This window comes from Podarcis bocagei, assembly GCF_964188305.1.
Source record: "Podarcis bocagei genome assembly, chromosome: 3".
NCBI lineage: Eukaryota > Metazoa > Chordata > Lepidosauria > Squamata > Lacertidae > Podarcis > Podarcis bocagei.
Window position 1 is genome coordinate 5,764,458 of NC_138127.1, and position 27,976 is coordinate 5,792,433.

A 27,976-nucleotide genomic window follows, 5' to 3' on the forward strand; every position below is an offset into this window, starting at 1 on the left:
CAAGTTTGGGAAACTCAGCACTAAAGCATGTCTCCATGGATTGTTCCCAGAAAGAGAAATGTGAAAAAGTGTGGTCTAAACAGTTATGTCGCGAATAACTCTTGATTATCATTAATTTCCAAAATGCAAATTCACAGAAACAGAAGCATGACAGATTAGCAGATATTTATGCATCAGCAGATATTTAAGCATTTATGTCAGGGTGGGGAACCTCGGGCTCAGAGGCCAAATGTGGCCACCCAGGTTTCTCTATCTAGCCCTTGATATTTTGCCCAGGCCGTGCCACTTCCAAGGTCATGCCCAGGCTATGCCCTTCAGCCTTGCTCTGCACTCCCATCAAGAGCCTTTGCCTGGCTGGGAAGTGTCCTTGACTTGTGATCAAGCTTCTTGCTTGCCTGGATGGAAGAGGCAGAGAGGTGTGTGAGCATATGCAAAAACCTCTTCCTTTTGTGTAGTTTGAATTTAGCCTACTATACAAGGGTAAGAGTCACATCTATTGCTTCATCCACATTTGTCTCTGGGTTTGTTTTCCACTGCCAGGTGGCCCCTACAGCTGAAAAGGGATTCCCACCCTGAATTTATGGAATGTTTTCGCTGATATTATGGGGACTTATGCCCAGCTGGAACTTGATTAGAATGCTAATAGCAGAACCGGTTAACATTTCCAGACTGAAAGAAGCGCCAAATCATGTGTGATGGCCTGGGAATCTGATTCAGAAGCTGAACCTGAGGAGTCCCAGCCTGCACAGGAGTCCCCGCCTCCAGGGCCGGCTGAGCTGGGGCAGGGGCTTGAATCTGAAGGGGCCTCACCTGTGCCGGATCCTCAGGAGCAGGCACCAGATGCATCCACTCTGGCTCCGGAGGTGATTGAGGACCCACTGCCTGCAGGTGCGCCTCTCCCAGCCCTGTCAGGGGAAGGGGAAGCTGCCCCTGGGTCCAGTAACCCTCCAGCCTCTCCTGAGCTGCAGAGGCTCAGGGCAGAGAGGCGACGGGAACTGGGTTCTCTCAGGAGGAGTGCTCGCCTTAAGGCCTGGAGAGGCGGGTCACCTGTGGGCCGGGACTGCCCCTGGCCTCAGAGGAGATAAAGGCCAGTCAGCCCAGTCCCAGGTTGCGGGGGCAATGTCGTTGGAAACCTGTTCCTGCCAGCACCCAGACCTGTTCTTCCGGAGTACCTGACCACGGCCGGCTTCTTGCTTTGGACCCCGCTTTGCCCTTGGTGGACAGTCTCCAGACCCTCGACCCAGGACCAGACTCTGACCACGCCTCACGGTAACACCCCCCCCCCCCCGGGTCCAGCACATCATGTTACCATTTTCCACAGTGCAAGAGTCACTGTAAATCAGCCTTTCTCAACCTGTGGGTCCCCAGATGTTATTGAACTACAACTCCCATCACCCCTAGCTAGCAAGGCCAGAGCTCAGGGATGATGGGAGTTGTAGTCCAACAACATCTGGGGACCCACAGGTTGAGAACCGCTGCCCAGGGAAGAAACTGGAATTGCTGCTACCTGGTTGCAATTTCCCTGTGCTGCTAGCCCATGAGATGCGATGCAAGGGAGATACATGCTAACATTAAGCACACTGAGAAGAAAATGCACTTTAAAATTACAGGGTGAAATCCAGTGCCTCCGTTTTGCTTTGGTGGAGCAACTGTTGATCCAGCAGATACATGAAGGTGATGTTTGTCATGCTGTCAACTTCCTAATGCAGGACCTTGCAGCAGTAAATCAATTCTAGAGGGTTGGGAGACTCTCAAGAAAAGCCTAGAAGGTGGCTTTGGAAAGGGGAGGGCAGCAGGTATTTGGTCCATGAGTTACAATCGATCCTTGAAGTCATACTTGTAGCACTTCCAAGTGTGGTGGTAACTAATTATTTTAGGTAACATATATATTTGTTGCCCTGAGACTGGGACAGCAGAAAGGGAGCACAGCCTGGCTCCTGCCATCAACCGGGGCCTAGGAAATTGCTGCCTCCTCGGAACAACATCAAGGGAAGAGAGAGAACAATGTGGCTCCATGCATTGGGAAGGAACAGCTGCAAGTAGCTCATGTTCCCTTCCCTGCATGAAAGGATTATCTGCTCCAACAGCATCAGAAGGCCGGGGGACAGGACACTCTAGCACCAAGCATTGGCCAAAGGAAGAAGACCCACCAAGTGGTATTCATGAAAGAGCACTTGAAAAGAAGATAAGCCTTGTTCAAACTGGATATCACATAGTTCTGGTCTGAATCTCACTTCTTTACCCATCCAATTCTCTTTTCTTGTATGTCTTATCTTTGCCATTTGTACACTTGATGGACTCTCTCATTGTCAGGGACTGGGCAGAGAAGGAATGGTGGAGACCATCTTCCCAGCCTGACCCTGCTAGAGAAGAGGAAGGCAGTTCAGAATTACAACAGGGGTTTGAGGGAGGTCACAGTTCAGAAGAGGCAGATGATAGGAAAAGTTGGGAAATTTAGGGAATCTTTAGGGAAGTTTTTAATGACTGGTGTTTTAATGTATTTTTAATCTTTGTTGGAAGCTGCCCAGAGTGGCTGGGGAAACCCAGCCAGATGGGCAGGGTATAAATAATAATAATTTGTTGTTGTTGTTGTTGTTGTTGTTGTTGTTGTTGTTGTTGTTAACACCTTTATTATTGTCAATGTACAACTTGTGTACAATGAAATTAACCGAGCCTCCCCCCCCAAACACTCAATCTCATTGCACTCTGTGTGCTTGTCTCACAACACACCAACCCCAAAAGTCAGTTGCACTATATTATTTCCTGTTCAGCAGCCTAACAGCCCACACATAGAAACTGTTTTTTAGCCTGTTGGTATGACTGATTATACTTCTATATCTCCAGCCTGAGGGTAGAAGATTAAAGAGGTGCTGGCCACAGTGTGAATCGTCCCTGAGAATTTTTCTCGCTCTCCTAAGGCAACGATCCCTTGTCATCTAGCGGGCTCAGGGGACAGCCCATGATATCATGTGCTGTGTTCACCACCCTCTGTAATGGGAGAGGAGGAGGAGGAAGAGGAACCACCGGGGGGTAACAGCTGAAGGACACAGTGTCTTTAGAAAGCATTCCAGCCCCCGCTCCTGCCAGAACCCAGCAAGCCGTGAAAGTAGGAGAGAAAAGAGCTCAAATCGTACGGATGATACATGAGGAAGTGGGAGAAACGGAGGAGGTGGAGATTCACTAGGGACAATGCCATTATCCAAGAGCCTGGGTTCCAAAGCCTCTCTCTGTAAATACTGAATAAAAAGAGGATGGTAATAAACATTCCTTGTCATTGTACTTTCCTGGGCAACCGGCCATGGGAGTTGCTGGCATCCACCTGACCCTCATTCTCTTTTAATTGGTATGAGCTGCTTTGGGAGACAATAAGGAAGATATGTTTGATATGGGGCCTCCCCAACCTGATGGTAAAGGCAGAATTTCACTATTTCTACTGCATAATACTTTTCTTTGTCGTCCCTTCCATTTCCATTTCCAAGATAATGTGCACATTTTAGGGTGGGTATGTATAATTGATATCAACATGCTTATCCAAATGCACGTCCACATATTGTTGAAACGTGCCTTTTCTCTCAAAATGCATATTTAAATACTTATTTTGATACCGTGGAGACTTGTGCTGCAACATTTGGAGAAATGTGAAATCCAGTGGATTGTTAAATTTTGGTCCACATATTAGTCTGAAATGTAGATGGGGCCGTTTCATACAGGAATTTGTAAAGACCTGATTGCTTGAACATGCCTTCAAAAGTGATGAATGCATATAACAATTGTCCACATTTTTCATCCCATCAGTGGCACATTTTGCCAATCAATGAAATAGCAAAAAGATAAATTGTGCAACAACTCGGGTGCAAACTAAGCAGCATTTTGGCTTTGGATGTTTGGTGTGCGTTTTTTCTTCCTCACCTGTCTTCTCAAAGATTGCCATAAAAGGCATTTGTTGCGTTCTTTTATTCGTACTTCTCTGTGCAATGCCTCCTTGACAGAAACGCTGTTGTGGTTTGTTTTTTATTTAGTTGCTGTGCCGCACACACTAAAAAGGAACAGTCTCCTATAAATGGCAGGCAGCAGGTACCTCTTTCAGCCTTACATCTTCTTACCAGGGTCATTATCTCTCCATAGTTTATTGCTTTCCAGAATTGCCACTCTTTGGTACTTCATCAGGCTAATCTCGCTAGAGAGGATCCTGTTAAAAGATATTGTCACTACAGGGCAAAATTGTCACAATGCCACCCTGTTCTGTCTTTACTGGTGAAGCCTTGATAATGTACATATACAATTCCCTTCAGTGGTTTGTGTTAGCTGCAGTAGGGTTCCCTATACAAACCTCACCGCACATTCAGATTGGCTGATTATTTATGTCACTGTAGCAAAGAACTAAATGAAACCATCAGAACATGGGAGGAGAGGATTGCAATCACCAAGGCAAAGAGCTGGAAGTCAGAATTTACTGGCTACTGCAGTCTTCATAAGGTCTTCTATTGTAACATTGGGCAAATCACTTAAGTTATTTATTATTTTCATGAAAACGGAGGCTGGAACTATGCACATCATGTAACCACTCCATATATTTTTGTAATCTATAAAACTGGTAGATCGCTTTTTGCTGGAATGTCCTAAAGTATTTTCCAACAATATTAAAATGTACAATTTATAAATAAATTTAAGGAAGTAAAACTAATAAAATAGTACAGCAGAGACTAACTATCTCCTTTATATAAAAGCCTCAATGAAAAGAAAAGTTTTAACTGAACAGTGGAAGCCATCAGTAACAATGCCATTAATACAGTGGTACCTTGGTTCTGAAACACCTTGGTACTCAAACAGCTTGGAACCCAAACACTGCAAACCCGGAAGTAAGTGTTCCGGTTTGCGAACTTTTTTCGGAAGCTGAACATGCTCCATTTTGAGTGTTACGCTTCCGATTTGAGTGTTCCACTTCTGTTTTGAGTGCCACACTTCCGTTTTGAGTGTTACACTGAGGTCTGTCTATTTTTGCTATTTATTTTGTGTTTTTGTTTGTTTTTGCTGTTCTTTTTTTGTCTGTGACTGTGTGGAAGCCAGTTCAGCTACTGATGGATTGATTGTGTGACTGCAGTACATTGTTTACTGCTTTCATTTTATGGATCAATGGGCTCGTTAGATTGTAAAATTCATGTTAAATTGTGGTTTCTAGGGGTTGTTTTTAAAAGTCTGGGATTAACCCATTTTGCATTACTTTCTATGGGAAAGCACGCCTTGGTTTTGGAACGGACTTGCGGAACATACTAAATTTGAGAACCAAGGTACACTGTAAGAGGGAATTTCAGAGTAAGGATACAAACACCAAGAAGGCCCTGTCTCAGGTCCCAGCATGGAACAAAAGACTTGCCATTAGGACTTGGGAGCAAGGTTCCTTCAGCTGATCTCGGAGTCCAAACTAGCTGTTATGAGGGCAGTTGCTTCATCAGGAATCCAGGTCTCAAGACATCCTGAGAGAGGTGGACACTGAGTTAAGGCAGTACATATAAAATCCCTTTGCAGGAGGCTGGAAAACTATAGCCAGAAGTACCATTGACTTGTACTGGGCAGCCAGAGTACGAATATACCAATGTTACTCAATCCATTCTGATACACACACACGTTTTACACATAAACAGATACTTACAAATCAAAGTTGGCCCCTTTCAAAGTTAATGAATTTCTAGAGAGGCACTTCTGTTTGTATTTTTCAACAACAACAACAACAAAGAGCCTTGTAGCACCTTAAAAAAAAGTTTTAAAAAATGCCCTTCACAAAGCTGCCAATGGCCACCATTCTAACCATTTCTACTCAGAAGGGACTTCTGTGAGGGGGGTGGGGAGACTACTTCAGCAGGACCTACTCCGAGGTAAGTGGGGTTAAATTGCAACCTCTCTCACTAGCTTGATTTCACAGTTCAATATATAATCCTACTTTGCTTCCCTCACTCAGGCATCAGAGAAGGGCAATTTAACAATAGCATGAATTATTCCTGCCACTTAACCACATATAAACCCTTTCATAAATGTGTATTTTATTCAGAAAATGGTTCTCTGTGTGTGCACATATGGGCTGAAACATAACCCTCAAACTCATGTCCATGTGATAAAAACCATAATGAACAATGTATTCCATCGATTGTTGTTGGGGGTTTTTAAATCACAGTAAGAAGATGGTTAAGTTGTTGTTGTTGTTGTTTAGTCATTTAGTTGTGTCCGACTCTTCGTGACCCCATGGACCAGAGCACGCCAGGCACTTCTGTCCTCCACTGCCTCCCGCAGTTTAGTCAAACTCATGCTGGTAGCTTCGAGAACACTATCCAACCATCTCGTCCTCTGTCGTCCCCTTCTCCTTGTGCCCTCCATCTTTCCCAACATCAGGGTCTTTTCCAGGGAGTCTTCTCTTCTCATGAGGTGGCCAAAGTATTGGAGCCTCAGATGGTTAAGACTGCAGTTCTAATCAGGGAGTAAGCCCCATTGAATTCAATCTTTATGTTAGCAGCACATAGTCTGAACAACTTGAACAATGTCAACCAACAATATTTCATTTGGGGGGGGGGGAGAGAAAAACAATGAATCACTTGTTGAGACAAGAGCAATTATAACTCAATGACCATATAAAAAGATCTTTTCTTTGGCGATCACTTGTAGCTGAGTAAGATTGTCTTCCATAAACACGGTTTTAACAATGAGTCCGTAGTAGTAGTAGTAGTAATAATAATAATAATAATAATAATAATAATTTATTATTTATACCCTGCCCATCTGGCTGGGTTTCCCCAGCCACTCTGGGCGGCTTCCAAAAGAATATTAAAATACTGTGATACATCAGACATTAAAAGCTTCCCTAAACAGGGCTGCCTTCAGATGTCTTCTAAAAGTCTGGTAGTTGTTGTTCTCTTTGACATCTGGTGGGAGGGCGTTCCACAGGGAGGGCGCCACTACCGAGAAGGCCCTCTGCCTGGTTCCCTGTAACTTGACTTCTCGCAGTGAGGGAACCTCCAGAAGGCCCTCGGTGCTGGACCTCAGTGTCTGGGTAGAACGATGGGGGTGGAGATGCTCCTTCAGGTATACTGGACCGAGGCCGTTTAGGGCTTTAAAGGTCAGCACCAACACTTTGAATTGTGCTCAGAAACGTACTGGGAGCCAATGTAGGTCTTTCAAGACCGGTGTTATATGGTCTCGGCGGCCGCTCCCAGTCACTAGTCTGGCTCCTGCATTCTGGATTAGTTGTAGTTTCTGGGTCACCTTCAAAGGTAGCCCCACGTAGAGCACATTGCAGTAGTCCAAGCGGGAGATAACCAGAGCATGCACCACTCTGGCGAGGCAGTCCGCGGGCAGATAGGGTCTCAGCCTACGTACCAGATGGAGCTGGTACACAGCTGCCCTGGACACGGATTTAACCTGTGCCTCCATGGACAGCTGTGAGTCCAAAATGACTCCCAGGCTGCGCACCTGGTCCTTCAGGGACACAGTTACCCCATTCAGGACCAGGAAATCCTCCACACCTGCCCGCCTCCTGTCCCCCAGAAACAGTACTTCTGTCTTGTCAGGATTCAATCTCAATCTGTTTGCCGCCATCCATCCTCCAACCGCCTCCAGACACTCACACAGGACCATCACCGCCTTCACTGGTTCTGATTTAAAAGAGAGGTAGAGCTGGGAATCATCCGCATACTGATGAACACCCAGCCCAAACCCCCTGATGATCTCTCCCAGCAGCTGCATGTAGATGTTGAAAAGCATGGGGGAGAGGACAGAACCCTGAGGCACCCCACAAGTGAGAGACCAGGGGTCTGAACACTCATCCCCCACCACCACTTTCTGAACACGGCCCAGGAGGAAGGAGCGGAACCACTGTATGACAGTACCCCCAGCTCCAAGCCCCTCAAGACGGTACAGAAGGATGTTATGGTCGATGGTATCAAACGCCGCTGAGAGATCCAGCAGAACTAGGAAACAGCTCTCACCTTTGTCCCTAGCCCGCCGGAGATCATCAACCATAAGTGACTGTGGAGGCCAATTCTGGATCCACACGTCCTTCCACAGTAGGGACATTGTTTTCTGGGCGGGAGTTGGTCATGGTGAGGTTTTGCCAAGCATGCCTTCCTCTTAGCATGTCTCTCCCTTGCGTCATGAGTTCAAGTGTCTTCAAAGCCCATGACACCTTTGGAACAGCCTTTACCATAAACAATATACACACCAAAGCAATGGATATATCTATTTGTGTAGAACGGGCACAATGTATTGTTGTAGAGAACTAAGACAAAACCATTTATATCAGGAGCCTGTTGTGTCATGATAGGGACTGAACAGCTAGGAAATCCACCCGATAGCCCATTTTCAACTGATTACTATAGAAGGCTTGATATCTCTCACAGTTCTCTCACTCCAACAAATTGGGATTTAGGTGCACTGTGAAGCAGTTCCCTGATCACTTTGTGATGACCCAAATCAGCATGCATATCCCTGGAAGTGCATTTCAAATAGGCTTCCAAGGCCCTCACAAGAGTGTGCCTGTATCTTTAAAACATGAGAAATGGCCATCATGTCTACCTCGGTGCATCGTCCGTATAACAAATGCAGTTAGAGCCACTTTCCTCATCCACGTGTTAAGGCAAATGAACTAATGTTTTTTAAAGCAGTTTAAATACTTCACATGAGTGGCTTTTATATATAGTCTGCCAAAATTGGCTGAGACAGCTCATCTCTAAGAGGCATATCTCCTTATTCCAGCTTAAACGCGGTGGCTGCAGTCCAGCCCTCAGTTCCACACACAGTATAATGCCATTGAACTGAATGGGCGTTATGCAGGAACGATTGTCACAAACTGCATACAGTATCGCAGCCATTGTCTCTGAAAAGAGATTTGCCTGGGGACTGAGGGGGCTGCATTCTCCTTCCACAGATATAACCATTGCAATAATTAATCATGCTAAATATTGTATAGTCTTTTCAGGGCCAACCTTAAGCCTCTTTGTAGCCTCAGCTGACATAAACATTCATGCTAGATTGATTTGGGGCTGCGAGCCAGGGATTCTTTCTCCCCCTCCCCCCCCACCTAGTGCTGTAAGCAGTTCACAGGCTTTGTCTCCCTGTTCAGTGCAGATTTGGGTTATTGATGCAAAATGTGTGAAAGGGCCCTTGTACGTTGATTGCATATTTCTTCACCGACCTAACCCAAGGCACGATGAGCAATTCCCCCATTTGATACCAATATAAAACAGTAAAGAAGCTGAAGTATCTGTGGCCGTTTCCTTACAACTTGCCTTCCTTCTTGGCTGGAGTCTTCTTGTGTTAACAAAATGCTTGAAACAGTAGCATACTTGCCACCTCTCCCCCAAAAAGTTCTGGAATTTTTGCTAGGCAGAGGGCCCTCCTGTCAGTGGCGCCCTCCCTGTGGAACATCCTCCCATCAGATGTCAAGGAGATAAAGAACTACACAACTTTTAGAAGACATCTGAAAGCAGTCCTGTATTGGGAAGTTTTTAATGTTTGACGTGTTAAATAATTTTATAAATTGTGTGTCCTTGTTTCTTAATTTAATCCTTTTACATTGTTTTGTGTGGTTTGTGGTATTTTACATACAGTGGTACCTTGGGTTAATAACTTAATTCGTTCTGGAGGTCTGTTCCTAACCTGAAACTGTTCTTAACCTGAAGTACCACTTTAGCTAATGGGGCCTCCCGCTGCCACCGCACGATTTCTGTTCTCATCCTGAAGCAAAGTTCTTAATACAAGATACTATTTCTGAGTTAGCGGAGTCTGTAACCTGAAGTGTCTGTATTGTGACTTGCTGCTGTTTTTATCGATTATAGATGAGTAATTCTTTAATTATTAAAAATAAAAAAAATTCCTTCCAGTAGCACCTTAAAGACCAACTAAGTTAGTTCTTGGTATGAGCTTTCGTGTGCATGCACACTTCTTCAGATACACTGAAACAGAAGTTGCCAGATCCTTCTATATAGTGAGAAGGTGGGGAGGGGTGTTACTCAGAAGGGTGGTGGGAATGGGAGATAGGCAGATAGCTGAGAGAGCCTGTTGACGACTCTTAACGACTGTAATAGGTCTTACAGGAAAAGGCAAGGGGTGAGAAGGTGAGAAATGGTTTAGTCATGTATAGTGAGATAAGAATCCAATGTCTTTGTTCAGCCCAGGTCTTTCCAGTACTGGAAAGAGAAGAAGCTGCTGAATTACAACTCATTACCAAACTTAAAACCATGGAAAGACCTGGGCTGAACAAAGACATTGGATTCTTATCTCACTATACATGACTAAACCATTTCTCACCTTCTCACCCCTTGCCTTTTCCTGTAAGACCTATTACAGTCGTTAAGAGTCGTCAACAGGCTCTCTCAGCTATCTGCCTATCTCCCATTCCCACCACCCTTCTGAGTAACACCCCTCCCCACCTTCTCACTATATAGAAGGATCTGGCAACTTCTGTTTCAGTGTATCTGAAGAAGTGTGCATGCACACGAAAGCTCATACCAAGAACTAACTTAGTTGGTCTTTAAGGTGCTACTGGAAGGATTTTTTTTATTTTGACTATGGCAGACCAACACGGCTACCTATCTACTCTTTAATTATTACTTACTAATGTTTAATTTTAAGGTTTACTATTGGATTCTAATGCATTATCGCATATTGCTTTATTTGGCATAAGTTTTATTTTAAAGTTATTGTGACTTTTTATATAGGATCTGATTGTTACTATTAATCTTTGATGTTTTATTATTATTTTTGTATGTGTTGGAAGCTGCACAGAGTGACTGGGGCAACCCAGCAAGATGGGTGGGGTATTATTATTATTATTATTATTATTATTATTATTATTATTATTATTATTATTCCTATGAATGTTTGGAACCAATTTGTCACAATCCCTTGAGATTCCATGTTCAAGTAAATTTGGTAGCAATTTAGGAGTGGGAGCCTATAGCCTTCCAGATGTTCTATATCATATTGGATATAAGTGAAATAGACTCCAGGAACTGTAAGGGACAGATTGGTAGAGGGAATGACATTTTAGTTGCCACCACTTTCTGTATCTTGCAAGGCCCTTCAAACCATTATTTCTGCACAACAGAGCAAGAATCCACTCTAAATGAACCTGGCATCCCAACCCCTGCCCTGGAGCACCAACTGAAGAGGTGTTTCCGTAATAAGCACCTGTCTTAAAGGGCTTAAATAGAATTAAAGGCTCCCCCCCCCCCAGTTGGTTGGCAATCCTAATCCCACTACCATGACAGACAGGATGTTGGCCTTTAACCAGCTGTGAGTATAGCTGACAGCAAAACGCAACCAAGGAAAAGAGCAAAAGGGAATTGGACTCTTACCCACATGATCTGCTGCAAATTGGCCTATTGACTAATTGAGTTGTATTGGCCGTGCCCCTGTGACTTTAGCAGTACCCAGGCACGCAAAAGCTGAGCAGGTGAATCCTTCTCATCCTTATGCCAGGAAAAGCATTACCTGCATTCTAGGTGGCTGTTAATGACACATCAATATGCAGATGCTACCCAGCTCTAACTCTCTTTTAAATCGGAACCAGTGAAGGCAGTGAAGGTCCTGTGTGAGTGCCTGGAGGTGGTTGGAGGATGGATGGTGGCTAATATATTGAGGTTGAATCCTGACAAGACAGAAGTACTGTTCTTAGGGGACAGGGGATGGGTTGGTGTGGAGGACTCCCTGGTCCTGAATGGGGTAACTGCGCCTGAAGGACCAGGTGCACAGCCTGGGAGTCATTTTGGATTCACAGCTGTCCATGGAGGCACAGGTCAATTGTGTCCAGGGCAGCTGTCTACCAGCTCCATCTGGTACGGAGGCTGAGACCCTACCTGTCTCGCCAGAGCGGTGCATGCTCTGGTTATCTCCCGCTTGGACTACTGCAATGAGCTCTACATGGGGCTACCTTTGAAAGTGACCCGGAAACTACAACTATTCCAGAATGCAGGAGCTAGACAGGGGACTGGGGGCAGCCGCCAAGACCATATAACACCGGTCCTGAAAGACCTACATTGGCTCCCAGTACGTTTCCGAGCACAATTCAAAGTGTTGGTGTTGATCTTTAAAGCCCTAAACGGCCTTGGCCCACTACCTGACACTTAGAAGACATCTGAAGGCAGCCCTGTTCGGGGAAGTTTTTAATGTGTGACATTTTAATGTATTTTTTATCTTTGTTGGAAGCCTCCCAGAGTAGCTGGGAAAGCCCGGCCAGATGGACGGGGTACAAATAAATTATTATTATTATTATTATTATTATTATTATTATTATTATTATTATTATTATTATTATTATTATTATTATTATAGCTGAACCAGTGTCAGGCTGACAAAGATGACTTCCTTAAAGAAATGGTTTGCAGGCTGCTGTCTGTTTTATGACCTTAATGTGAGCTGGGTGGCTCTGTGTTTTATTCTTTTTATTTCTTAAATCCTTCTGAGTAGAGTTGTAAACTTTTTCACCTTGCCCATACCCTACTTTAATAGCAGCTTGGACAGCAGGCATTAAGAGACGACGGTATTATTTATATGTCCCATGCTTTCAGGGGGAAATAATTTGCAGATGAAGCTGTTATTAGAAAACATAAAGCTGCTTTGCTTTATGTTCTTTCTCATGGCTTGTTGTCAACATTTCTTTTGAAGATGGTCAGAAAACTTTAGCTTGGGGTGACTAGGCAAGCTTTAATATTCTGCCATCTCCCTTTCATTACTTGCAGATGTTTGAACATTTTTTTAAAACCATGCACAATGTCATTATATCTATCACCCACTTGATATTAGCTGAGTCATGGATATACCTATTACCTGCATTTTCAGTCTTTCTTTTTCAGGACAGTTTTAATTATATATGCCTCAAATAAGTTGCTATGTCTCACAGGGCAATTTTCCAAAAATTGACCTTAGCCTCATTAGGAAGAGGAAGTTGTTTGTGGCAGGAAAACTGGGAGTCCTGCCCTTTTGCACAAGGACCCATAATGGTGTCTGCACTCTGTAATAAATGGCAAATGCTTGGCTTTCATTTAAAAAATGCAATTACATTTCTATCCATTCCCCCGTGATAGAAACTTTCAGGAAATGGTATATAGCAAAACAATAACAGCAGCAAAATGAAAAGCCATTCTGTTCCTGTTCCAGTCCCTTCTTCAATGAGCTGTGAATTCCAAAGACTAATTGCAATAATGTTAAAGTAAAATTATTAAACCACTGGAAATTTTCAACATCTCCCACTTCCCAATTGTATTTTCAGGCAAAATCTAGCATGGGCCAAGAACCCAGGCACATGCAGAATACAGAAGCCAGATAAACAAGACAAGCAAAAACTTGTATGTCATCCCAGCCGAATTATTAAGAAATAATTTTATCCAAATTGATAATGAGTATATGTAGCTTAAGCTTTGCAAATATAAAAGAGCTGTTGGAATATAAACTGGGATATAAACATACGGGGAGAAATTCAATGTTGTGAAAAGGGGATAGCAAAGGATTTTGTCTTGTCAAATGAAATAGTCTCCCTCTTCTCCCCACTGCATACACATGTTCAGTCCATGTGCGTGTGTGTTTATCTGTTCCTCTCCACATAGGTTATACCATAGTTTGGGCACCAGCAGCCAATGATTTATTTTTCTTGGTGGACAGTAAATCAGATAGAACTGGGCTTATGGAAGTTGTGTGTATTTGTTTCTAGCAACAGAGCTTCAATATCAACATCAAATATCAAAGTAGGAGTTAGCATGGCATCCATAATTTATAATCCAAAAAAGACTAATGCCATAAACAACCAAGAGCATAACACTTGTATCGCATATTTTATTAATGTTTGAAGAATAGTTCAACTTTATAGGAAACAGACTCACCAGAAATTAAGCCGGGAGGACCAGACAAACCCTTTGGATTTTCAAATAATGTGCTATAAATTAGATAAATACATAAGATATACTGTTGTTAATATACAACGTTATTGCTGAGTGTAATGTAATGCGACTACTGATGAGCTGGTTTTATTTTCAATTTCTCAAGTTTCCAGACCTTCAGCCACAGAAGTTAAACTACTGGCATAGGTATTCTTTTTAAGAATTATTTAATCTTAGGTCTATATCAAGATATTATCCATAACCGCTTGGAATGCATAAATGCTCACAGGAATCAATTCATCATTTGCTCATATGGCAGAGTGCAGTTAGAATCAAAACACAGTGGATCAATTGAAGCTGTAATATGTATTATATCAAGCAATCTCCATGAAGCAATAAATCACATCTCAGCTCTGCATACAAGCCTTACTATCAAATTCAGTACTGAGCTATTCAGCAAGATGAGCAAATGTCAGACACCTCTGAAATTATGTTCTGAAAGCTTCAGTCCGGTACACACTTACTTGGGAGAAAGTTCCACTGAACTCAAAAGAGCTTGCTTCTCAATATCACCAGGCATATATAGGATTGCACAGTTAAAGCCTGAATCTCAACCAGGAGAGAGTCTCCTACCATTTACTCCAATGTAAGTCAATTATCCCACACCCGGATTGAAGACTCGGCACTTAATAATTCAATTTAAGGATACAGTGGTGCCTCGCAAGACGAAATTAATTCGTTCCACGAGTTTTTTCGTCTAGCGAATTTTCCGTCTTGCGAAGCACGGTGTCGGAAAAGTTTTGGAAAAGCTTCAAAAATCACCAAAAACCTCAAAAAAGGCTACCACACCGCGTTCTATGAGTTGCTCCTCGAAGTCAAGTCGCAACTGTATTAACGGTGTTAAGAAAAAGGAAACAAACTTGCAAAAAACGCAAGACGTTTTCGTCTTGCGAAGCAAGCCCATAGGGAAATTCGTCTTGCGAAGCAGCTCAAAAACCGCAAAACCCTTTCGTCTAGCGAGTTTTTCGTCTTGCGAGGCATTCGTTTTGTGGGGCACCACTGTATATGAATGACCCTAACCTGTGCTAGTCAAAACAAACAAGTTTGGGCAGGTATAATCCTCTGGGTGGTTTGGCACTCAGATGGATGTAGGACATTTTCTACCTGTCTCTGAGAGGTAAACCACCAGGTGTGATGGTAGGCACATAGCATCTTTCCCCAAAAGGGAAGCCATAGGTCTGTGACCTCCCATTGTTCAGCAGCTGGCACATACCAGATCACAAGAGCAAAAAACCAAGCTGTCCCCAAAGCCATCCAACAATAGGAGTAGGATGCTGATGTTCCCTTTGCCCACCAGGTCTAAGGGTGCCAGTCATGTTTAATTCAATTTACCTGCCCACACAATATGCCAAGAGACAAGGGCTGGATTAAACCCAACCAACCAGAAACCATCTGAATAAAGAGCAGCATAAACGATACCTGGGACATGGGTGGCACTGTGGGTTTGAATCCCTGCAACGGGGTGAGCTCCCGTTGCTCGGTCCCTGCCCCTGCCAACCTAGCAGTTCGAAAGCATGTCAAAGTACAAGTAGATAAATAGGTACCACTCCGGCAGGAAGGTAAACAGCGTTTCCGTGTGCTGCTCTGGTTCGCCAGAAGCGGCTTAGTCATGCTGACCACATGACCTGGAAGCTATATGCCGGCTCCCTCGGCCAATAAAGTAAGATGAGTGCTGCAACCCCAGAGTCGGCCACGACTGGACCTAATGGTCAGGGGTCCCTTTACCTTTACCTTTAAACGATACCCAGAATGGCCATCCAACAATTCTACAGATGTTTTCCTGTGCTTGATATTTTAATTCATGGGTAGGCAAACTAAGGTCCGGGGCCCAGATCCGGCCCAATCACCTTCTAAATCCAGCCCGCAGATGGTCCAGGAATCAGCGTGTTTTTACATGAGTAGAATGTGTCATTTTATTTAAAATGCATCTCTGGGTTATTTGTGAGCACAGGAATTCGTTCTTTTTTTTTTTTCCAAAATATAGTCCGGCCCTCCACAAGGTCTGAGGGACAGTGGACTGACCCCCTGCTGGAAAAAAATTCCTGACCCCTGTTTTAATTTGTTGGAATCCACCCAGAGTGCCTGCAGCAACCCAGTCAGGTGGGCAGCTTATTAATAATAATCACCACCACCACCATCATATGACAAGAGTCAAACTGCTAAAAGGGCGGAATCCTGAAAGTGGCAAAAGGAACCAAGGCTAGCTAAATTTACATTTAATTGAACAAATGTACAAGCTTCCATAACATTTCTTCAAGCACCACCACAGTGGCCGAGAGCATAGATTTCAATAGAATTAGAATTCCTTTGGCTGAAGATGGGGCTTCCTTGTTATTTTTGACACTGGATCTCTCTCTGTCTCGTCTCTCTGTCTCTCTCTGACAAATTAAAAGGGACAGCAGCCCACAGGGACCAAAGTTCTGGAGCAATCCAGAACTTTAGCATAGCTGTGGTTGAGTTACGGCATATGTGTCTTTTCTTCCGCCATCCATGGAAAAATGTAGAAGTAAATGAATTGATGCCCAGCCTCAGTCGGGGCTTTCAAACATGTGTGAAAAATAAGACTCAGTCTGCAAGCTGATTTTTCTTTTAGATGGCATAAAATGAAACATCTGGTCTGAACTGGAAGCCAGACAGGGCTTTGCAGGGTTGTTCTTCTCTATGGTTCCAAGTCCCATTGTAACCCCTCTAATCTGCTGGAGCTGACACCAGTTATAAATGCCAATGAGCCAAAATGTGATAATGCCCTGCTCACAAAACCATGTGTTGATCAAAATTATAAAGGCACAGTGTGGTGTAGGCAAGTATATACACACTATGGTCTATGTAGATTGGGGGGAGCCCCCCCCCAAAAAAAAATAATTGCCTCTGTAACTGGCAATCAGAGACTCATGTCTTACTTAAGAGTGGGGTTGGGATATTGCTCTAAGCTCAGACTCAAAGGACAAGCAACTATCTTGGTGTAAAGATCCCACTGACTGCAAGAGGAACAACCAACTGGCTGAGAACATTTGGAATGGGAATGTTTTAAAGAAATTGTGAATGTGTAGGATTCTTACATATTAGGCATTTTGATGCAATAGTTTCCATACAAAGTTATTCATTCTTTAACAACTAAACTAAGGTCCAAGCATTTGCTCATTCAGATTCAAAATTGTTAAACTCTCTCTCGCACACTCACACACCCAAAATCTAAGCCCAGTTTGTACACGCGTTTTCCAGAATGTATTACCTTCTGATTGAAGTCTACAGTGAGGGTTTGGGCACAAACAAAGGAATGTGTTTTATGTAGTGTAGCACAAAACAAAGAAGCAGTTTAACTACCACGGCTTCCCACAAAGGATGCTGGGAAACACAGCTGTCAAAAGTCCTTAGAATTTCTGGCTAAAGATGTCTGCTTCACAGAATTACAGTTCCGGGACTTCCCTCTGGAGAGCAAATATTTTTAAAACCAGTTGAAATCTGCTGCTTATAGACTACAGCTGTACAAAGAGACCCAATCTGATCCGAATCCAAATCTGGTTTTTACAAATCTCCAGAAATCCCATTTATCCGTGTTACAAATTGAAAATGGCCGTGGCTCTCTTGATTTTTGACATAAGGACATGCAATTTGGGGAAACAGTAGCCATTCCATAGAGGATTAAGCCTATCAAATTGCCAATGGGTTGCTCCAGCAGGTTTCATGCTAGAAACCTTTAAATTAAAAGAGACTTGATGTTTTTGTCGTCCCCGCCACAAAGTTACACAATATATGCAGACATGGTAGCCCCTACAACAGAGCTTTCCAGACTTTTCATGTTGGTGACACACCTTTAGATATGCTTTAGTTCACAACACAGTAATTCAGTTTTACTACCAAACCGGAGGTTAAACTTGCCCCAGGAGGAGCATGGGGAGAATTTGCACAACACACCTACACACTGCAGGCGACACACAGTTTGGAAAGCTCTGCCCTACAGAATTGATTAACCTTGCCAAATTGCAGTAACTTTAAAGGTTTTCATGCTAGGCATATTTCAATTTGCTTTAAAAAAAATAATAATTGTGAGTGCTCAGCCATGCCAGTTCCCATGAATAATAAGGAATTAATACTGAATTCAGAAAACTGTTGCTAAATAATATGCTCACAAGCTCTGCCTGACTGACCGGCTAATAATAATTCTAAAAGATTGCGTAACACCACTAGGCAACAAAACACAAGCTGAGTTCCTCATGGTTTATGATTAGCAACTGGAAATATAAACAACAACAACAGCAACCACCACCAAACCAATTAAAATAAATAATCCTCAGCAATGAAAAAGAATAAAATAAAACCATGAAACCAACTTTTAAAAATAAAATAAAATAAAAGGCGGGATTGGGATTGACTGGGAAAGCATGGAAGACAAACACGAGCTGAAAAAAATGCCACCTAGCCCCACCAAACATTTTCTAAGAGATGAAACTTACAAAAGAGCTCTGAATTTTAAGACTTACACACATCCTGCTACAGCATTGTGATTGGAGAATGCTGGGCAGGGCAACAGCATCCTATGCTAGTCTTGGAGCTCTCATTAAATCCAGCTCCACTCCACTCCACTATGCACTGTGATTGGTAAATGTTGAGTGGGATAAGATCATTCTAGCCTTCCTCCAGCTCCCCTCTTCCATCACTCCCCACCCTGGCATTCTCCTTATATGGTGTTATAATAATTGCAACATTACTGCAGACACTCTGGCTTTCTGAGCTGCAGATCTGTACAAATCTCTACAAATCAATTTAAGACTAGACAATCCACCACTGGTAGCTGCTTCAGCTCAATTCAGACAAATTGTTTGCGTTCAGGATTCAGCCAAATACGGTGCACAACCGTAATGGATACACCAATAGAACACTGCTCCTGAAGACCCCACAAAACATTGTCTACCAATATTTCTAAAGTTCCCTCATATATGGCCTGTTTGTAGTGTGCTCTATGGAAACATAAGTTAAAAAAGAGAGTGATCAATTTGGATTTATCTCAGTGCTTACACGTAGGAAACAGCATACAAATGAGGGGGCTTGTCTAAACTAGCTTCTGCCTTTGCTTCTGGTTCCTCAGTGCCATTAATTTCATTTAGGCTTCAGGTCTGTGATATGGGGACCTGTCCACAAGGAAGCAACGAAAGCTATGATCTCATTTCAAATAAGCCACCAAACCTCCGTTGTGTGGTCTCACTTCCTAGTCGGTGTGGATGAAATGGCTGTAAGCCTCTCTCCATCTATAAATTCTTTTAGTTGCTCATTTCTGTCAGGCTGGCCTAATCTCCTTACACCTGGCACATTAATTCTTATCTGTTCCCTGCAACATTGTAATTATATGTTATTTCCAGCAATAATTAATTATCTCCCAGGCAGACTTTTTACAGCTTATAAGTCAAAAGTGGGCTCCGCTGCACTAAATAATTAATTCAGGCTGTGTTTTATGTCATGACATATACACAGCCCCCAGATGTAATTGTTACAGAATTCTTTTGATAAGAAAGTCCTCCGTCCCAGCGGTTGTACAAGCCGGCAAGCACCAATTACGATGATATTTCTCTCGGACAGACAAGGTATGCTTGAGTCTTTCCTCCAACTATCTATTTATGGAATTATTTCCTGGAGGTTTCCCTACCTAATTAAAATGAGAGAACATGACTTTATAGTCCTGGATAAATGAGGAAACCTTTGGACTGATGCTGAGCATTAACATAACTCCCATTCATGGATAAGGTGCAAAGACAAAGCTTCCCATTTTTTTCATTTACCATTCATTTTTCCAGGGGTGGAGAAACTGTGGTATCATCCAGCTTGGCCAATGGTCAGGGATGATGGGGATTCACCAACATCTGGAGGAGTGTAGATTTCCTCTCTCCATAAACTTCTTATTATTTTTATGGCCATCAATTTGGATGGCTTTTAAAAAGGATCAGATAAATTCATGGAGGCGTTTTCTGGAGAACTACATCTGTTTGATGTGTTTTCCTTCAAAGCAGCTTCAATCCGAAAGGAAAACTTAAGCCATATTCACATCACAGTAAACTGAGGTATGTACAATTGAGGCAAACACTGTGCATGCACAGATGACAGCTTCATGAATGGGGGTTGCGGCTATAGAGAAACCAAACAGGCAGTGTACATCAGGTGAAGACATCCCTGCCCCCCTCTTTGGTGTGCTCCAGGACTGGGTGATATCTGGTTTTCAACATTGTGATACAACACCAGCTAAAACATTGTGATATACTGGTATATCATGATGTCTGAAATAAGGAGGGCACTATGTAGAGGTCAACAGTAGTTCTGGACGATGTCTGGTTTTCAACATGGAGCTATGTAGATGCATTCATAGCGCGCACACAAACACACACACACCCATGATTCAAAATCTATTGCCAGGTCAAAAATTATGAAACCAATATCACAATATGGACTTCAACACGTTTTTGGGTGATATATTGATGTATCACCCAGCCCTAGTATGTACAGTGGTACCTCGGGTTACATACGCTTCAGGTTACAGACTCCGCTAACCCAGAAATAGTACCTCGGGTTAAGAACTTTGCTTCAGGATGAGAACAGAAATCACGCCTCGGTGGCGTGGCAGCAGCGGGAGGCCCCATTAGCTAAAGTGGTGCTTCAGGTTAAGAACAGTTTCAGGTTAAGAACAGACCTCTGGAACGAATTAAGTACGTAACCAGAGGTACCACTGTACCATGCAAATGAAACTTGAAATGCGGCATGGAAAAATGACGTCGCCATATTTAAGCTGCTAATGTGTACGCAGTCATAGACCCAACATATTTCACTACTCTTGAATCAGGGAAAGGATAACCAGGGGCAGCATGGTAGATTAAATAGTTGGATCTGTTTTTATCACAAGCCAAGGACATGCATACTCTGTAAGCGGAATTCCCTCCTAAACAATAACTGGTATATACATGTCTCTGATTTCTAACCCAAAACAGTGTGTCCTGTAATTAACAAAGGGATACATTTTGCTTATTGTGTTCATACTATACATCCACAGCCATCGCATGTCTCTTAAGAACCAGAAGCAAGTTACCACGACGACAATTAATAGTAACCTTCAACAGCATTACTGCAGTCCTTCCGTACCAAAAGCACTGGCAATATTTCTTATGGATGGTTGGATAAGCCACCGCATGGAGGCACCAATCAAAGGCATTTGTTTATGAAGAGCAATTCCATTGTTGCACCTGTGGAAATCCTAGGGAAATTAAATTATGCTTTAACCATTTTGCCTTGAGTTGACCCAAACTGAAACAAATGAATTATTTTTATTATTTTAAAAGATCTAACAGATGTAGAGTTGAGAGAACACGTTGTTGTTGTTGTTGTTTTGCCCACTTTCCGAATGGCAGAACTCTTCACAACTAGCTGATTTCTGAAATGCTCTTTTCTAGCCTGTCTGAATGTGAGCTATTTTTGAAAGCTCCCATATGCATACTTTTCAGCATCCCATAAGGGTTTGGAATAAATAAATAAAAAATGAAAGGAAGAAAGTACAGGAGAACCTCTTTTTCAAACGATTTGGATGTACAGGTTTTAAAAAGACAGGCACCATATGTCCTCTATCTCTAACTGGAGGGGGAGGGAGTTTCTTGAAAAGTGGAATTTATTCATAAAACACTGGAATATGAAATGTATTCAACTATATACATTGTTTTCACTGATACAAGTCTGACCTAGATTACTGCTCTTGTAAATTTCAATTAGAAATTTCTTCTTCTTTGGCAATCACTTGTAGCCAAGTAAGATTGTCTTCCATGAACACGGTCTTAATAGTGAGTCTGTAAGTGACTGTGGAGGCCAATTCTGGATCCACATGTCCTTCCAGAGTGGGGACATGGGTTTTTGGGCGGGAGTTGATCACAGTCAGGGTTTGCCAAACGTGCCTTCCTCTTCACATATTTCTCCCTTTCGTCCTGAGTTCAAGCATCTTCAAAGCCCATGACACTTTTGGTAAAGGCTGTTCTCCAACTGGAGCACTCACAGGCCAGTGTTTCCCAATTGTCAGTGTTTATCCTACATTTTTTAAGATTTGCCTTGAGAGAGTCTTTAAACCTCTTTTGTTGACCACCAGCATGATGCTTTCCATTTTTAAGTTTGGAGTAGAGTAGTTGCTTTGGAAGACAATCATCAGGCATCCGAACAACATAACCAGTCCAACAAAGTTGATTTTGAAGAACCATTGTTTCAACCCTGGTGATCATTGCTTCTTCCAGTACACTGGCATTAGTTCTCCTGTCTTCCCAAGTGATGTTTAAAAAATTTCAGAGACACCGTTGATGGAATCTTTCAAGGAGTTGGAGATGGCATTTATAAGTGGTCCACTTATTTAAAAAAAACTTCTTTGTACAGGGTTGCCTGCAGTTGTCTTCTGAAGGTTGTATAGTTACTTATCTTCTTGGTTCAGGGGTCACATAACTCCATACCCTCCAACATTTCTCCAATGAAAATAGAGACATCCTAAAGAAAAGGAGAACATTCCAGGATCAAATCAGAAACTGGGACAGACTCTGTAAATCCAGGACTGTCCTTTGAAAATAGGGACACCTAGAGGATCTGCAATAGATAGGGTGAAAGAGCTTGAAATCCAATCCCCGAAGATGCACCTTCTTCATGTATCAGTATCCCTGTGCCTGAAGATATTCTGCTGAGGCCCTTCTTTAAAAAGTATCTCCTTTAGCAGAGGTATGCTATTCAAGAACAAAGGATTGGGCAGCAAAATGGCTTGTCACCCTCTCTTGGCAAAGCAGTTGCTAAGAGATGGGTCTGGCTTATAACAAGGACTATGCTAGAAACTGTCTCCCTTAACTGACAGCAACGTTTTTGCTAGTGTGCTGCTCCTACCATAGAGAGAGAGAGAGGTTGGGGAAATATGGGGCATGGACTTTTCCAAGAAATAATTCTTTATTGAAAGGATTTATACTCTGCTTGTTTGAGGAAGCACTCCACAAATCAGCTTTTGACATGTTTCGAAATAAAATAAAAATGCAATAATGTATATCCTTCATCTATGCAGACGTGACACGTTCTCTCCTAACAGAGGTTTAAACACAGACAGAGAGATGGTGCACCAGGAGAGAATTTCTGGTGCTGCAGGTTCAGTCAAGAGACAATTTCCCAAAATGCTCTGTGCCCCTGCCAGTCATCTTGCATTTTATGGTTGAAGTGTCCTGACATGTCATGTTATTGCAGCATACTGAAACCTGAAACCATGGAATAAAGAGGTTTATAATAGCAGAACAAAATAAAGCACACAAAAAAAGACTCTCTAGAATTTCCTTACTTTTCCTTTCTGAAGAAGTTTTGAAACCTATTTTTCAAGTGTCACTGCTTATGAAAGAAAAGGCAGAGAGAGTTCAATTCAAGAGCAGAAAAACGAGGCTGGGGAGTAAACCTAGGACAATTTCCCAAGCTTGGTTTTCAATCCGTTTTCTGCCTATTAGAAAAAAGAACAACTTAACCACATTCAGCCTGGATTAACTCTTGCGCTCCGGTAGGTGCGTAATGTTTCCCAGAAGAGCAGACAGGACACCAGGTGTTGGGATGAAAAATTAGACCAAATCTTTATTTACTGCAGCAGGTATGGTAAGAGTTGACATGGTAGTAGGGCCATCATTCCACCTGCCCAATCCTAGTGGAATGGAATCAGTTGGGGTTGGACCTCACCAAACTGAAGGAAAGGTGGGAGAAAAACCAAACAAATGTCAAGCAAGTTGGGAGATAAATCCTTTTCTGGCCCTGTCAACTAGCAACCCAAATTGGAGGGAAGCTTGTGGGGCAAAACAGCCCCCAACCTCCCAAGGGGGGAGGCTTCTATATCCTCTTCCTCCCACATGGGAGAGTTTTTGCTCATGGGTCCCCATGGAAGTGTGATGTGGGGGAAATTCAGCCCTCGGTTGCAGCTCCTCTAATTGTTGTGCCAATGGGCGGAAATGTCCCAAGCAGATTTTGGCCTGGAACGAGGCTTCTCTGCTACTTCCATCAATTTCAGTCAACACAGATATCTGCACATGGCTGGGATATTCCAGTTATTAATATTGCACGCATGGAGGCAGTAGGATGAATAAAAACTGACTTTTCCTGGAATAAAAATTCTCCAGACCAAAAATATGGTTTCAAAGCTTTACTAACAGAACTTGTTCCAAAACAGATGTAATGGTACATCCAAATAGTTGCATAAAATAGTGTGCTTGTCCAAGCACACGCTGAACATCTTAGGAATTATGTGAAACAGAACTGAAATCAAAGTTATTTCTTTCCGCACAGACTCCATTACAGCCTGAGGCTGCATTCTCTCCAAGAGAGAGATCCTCAGTACACCCTTTGTCTTTAGTGGCTTGAGAACAAAGACTAGCTCACACAAAATGCCGATTTGCAACTGAATACCCCTCCCATATAGGGACGCGGGTGGCGCTGTGGGTAAAAGCCTCAGCGCCTAGGGCTTGCCGATCGAAAGGTTGGCGGTTCGAATCCCCGCGGCGGGGTGCGCTCCCGCTGCTCGGTCCCAGCGCCTGCCAACCTAGCAGTTCGAAAGCACCACCGGGTGCAAGTAGATAAATAGGGACCGCTTACCAGCGGGAAGGTAAACGGCGTTCCGTGTGCTGCGCTGGCTCGCCAGATGCAGCTTTGTCACGCTGGCCACGTGACCCGGAAGTGTCTCCGGACAGCGCTGGCCCCCGGCCTATAGATGTGAGATGGGCGCACAAACCCCAGAGTCTGTCAAGACTGGCCCGTTCGGGCAGGGGTACCTTTACCTTTACCTTTACCCCTCCCATGTGATCTAAGTTAAACAGCATGTGAGAGAGTAAACGACCTTGACAGATTAGAGAACTGGGCAAAAACAAACAAAATGAATTTTAACAGGGAGAAATGTAAAGTATTGAACTTGGGCAAAAAAAATGAGAGGCACAAATACAAGATGGGTGACACCTGGCTTGAGAGCAGTACATGTGAAAAGGATCTAGGAGTCTTGGTTGACCACAAACTTGACATGAGCCAACAGTGTGACGCGGCAGCTAAAAAAGCCAATGCAATTCTGGGCTGCATCAATAGGAGTATAGCATCTAGATCAAGGGAAGTAATAGTGCCACTGTATTCTGCTCTGGTCAGACCACACCTGGAGTACTGTGTCCAGTTCTGGGCACCACAATTCAAGAAGGACACTGACAAACTGGAACGTGTCCAGAGGAGGGCAACCAAAATGGTCAAAGGCCTGGAAACGATGCCTTATGAGGAACGGCTAAGGGAGCTGGGCATGTTTAGCCTGGAGAAGAGGAGGTTAAGGGGTGATATGATAGCCATGTTCAAATATATAAAAGGATGTCACATAGAGGAGGGAGAAAGGTTGTTTTCTGCTGCTCCAGAGAAGCGGACACGGAGCAATGGATCCAAACTACAAGAAAGAAGATTCCACCTAAACATTAGGAAGAACTTCCTGACAGTAAGAGCTGTTCGACAGTGGAATTTGCTGCCAAGGAGTGTGGTGGAGTCTCCTACTTTGGAGGTCTTTAAGCAGAGGCTTGACAACCATATGTCAGGAGTGCTCTGATGGTGTTTCCTGCTTGGCAGGGGGTTGGACTCGATGGCCCTTGTGGTCTCTTCCAACTCTATGATTCTATGATTCTATGAGTAACAGAGATACACTCTCAGTTAATTATCAACCTATTAGTTACTCAGAGAGCCTTTGTTGTTGTTGTTTAGTCGTTTAGTTGTGTCCAACTCTTCGTGACCCCATGGACCAGAGCACGCCAGGCACTCCTGTCTTCCACTGCCTCCTGCAGTTTGGTCAAACTCATGCTGGTAGCTTCGAGAACACTATCCAACCATCTCATCCTCTGTCATCCCCTTCTCCTTGTGCCCTCCATCTTTCCCAACATCAGGGTCTTTTCCAGGCAGTCTTCTCTTCTCATGAGGTGGCCAAAGTATTGGAGCCTCAGCTTCAGGATCTGTCCTTCCAGTGAGCACTCAGGGCTGATTTCCTTAAGAATGGATAGGTTTGATCTTCTTGCCGTCCACGGGACTCTCAAGAGAGACTTACTTAGCTTCAATTGAATTTTTTCATGTACCCTTTAGCAATATACATACCAAGTTATTTTCCATTCCAGTGTACTAGTGGGTACCAGGTTGATGAAAGCTAGAAGAGGAGCGCCTCTATTACAAGGTAAATTTGCACTGCAAAGTTTTGTACCAGATCCCACTTGCAGCAATTTAATCTAGATATTATGCCCAAGTGCTTTTTTGTCCAGAAAGGAGCACCACGTGCATAGCAACTGAAGCTACTAAAAGCACATTCCTCTAGTTACCACTGCCACCTGGCTATCTAAGAGTAGCACTAGATTCAGATGCCAAGGGCAAGCCTGAGTCTGAAGGGAGCAAGCTGCCTCAGGTTTTCCAGGCTTTCAGGAACATCTGTATTCCCAACCATCTTCCATCTGCACCACTCAAGCTAGTGACCCAAGGGAAAGATTGTTTATTATAACTTGCATGGCACCTTTGCTGCATTTGTGCATATTTCCTATTACGTGGAGTGGCTAGTACTACATGTTTCTTTATTTTGATCCAAATTGTTGGCATTTTAGCAATGTATTTTTCATCTATTTATAGGCCTGCGTAGCTTGGATCCCAGCTTTCTTCAACAGTGCCTATTAGTCTAAGTTTAATATTCTGGAACTTCCATCCAAACTCAAAAGCTGTATGTTAAATTATGCACCTGAATCCCATCAGTCAACTTCTCCTTTCCTGTCAACACAGTGAATACTTCTTCTTCTTCTTTTTTGTCTGAACAAGCTCATCCCATATACCAGGCAGCAAATATAATCAGAAAGGGGATCAACACAAGGTGATATTACTACCTGGGTTTGCCTTTATAGGATTCAGAGGTTTGTTTGTTTGTTTGTTTGTTTGTTTGTTTGTTTGTTTGTTTGTTTGTTTGTTCTACCTTTTTACCAAGGCATCCAAGGTAGCTTATAATTTTAATATACTAAAACAAATCAATCACCTAAAATGTAGAGGAAAAGAATCCTCTTAGGGTGACATATAGTCCTTTAAGGAACTTCTGGCACAAACCTCCCAGTCTAGACTTCCTTACATTTGTCTTCCCAGGTCTTTCTTAAGTAGCCCTGAGGAAGATGGCTGTCCCAACAGTTTCTCTTCAGAAGCTGAGGGTTACGTGCTCCCTCACTATAATGTGGAAGCAGATGCACGGAGACCCAAAAAATTATATTACTTTAAATAAACAAAAAAAATTAAAAGCCATTGTGTTGGCTGCAGAGGGATTTTAGAAACTGGGACTGTGTACAAACTACACCTTTAAAGCACACCCCCAAACACATTCTTTCCCTCAAAGAATTCTGAGCATGGTTAGTTTTGCCATAACAGAGTTACACTTCCCAACAAACCACAGTTTCAAGAATTATTTGGAAAAAGTCAGGTGCTTTAAATATATAGTTTGTATACAGTGGTACTTTGGGTTAAGAACTTAATTCGTTCTGGAGGTCCGTTCTTAACCTGAAACTGTTCTTAACCTGAGGCACCACATTAGCTAATGGGGCCTCCTGCTTCCGCCACCGCGCGATTTCTGTTCTTATCCTGAAGCAAAGTTCTTAACCCAAGGTACTATTTCTGGGTTAGCAGAGTCTGAAGCATCTGTAACCTGAAGCATCTGTAACCCGAGGTACCACTGTATAGCCCTAGGCTTCCTTTTCCAGCCATTGCTCAGGCCTGAAGCACAGTGGGCAGCCTTGGTTTTTTAAATTTAAAAGAGCCTCTCTCTATCTCAGCTAGCGTTGTTATAGAGACAGAGAGAAGTTGTTGGGGCATGCAAGCAAATAAATTAAATTTAAATAAGGTAAGTTGCTCTTCTCCATGTTCTACTGTTAAGGAAAGCTTGCTGATGGCCATATTCCTAAGCAAGCTTCCAGGATTGGGTGGAGCCAAAGAGAAAACTGGGTGGAGCAAAGAATGCAAATCTTACTTTCGAACATTAGGCTAGCTTTCAGCTATGCAAAAGCCAAATGTTTCTA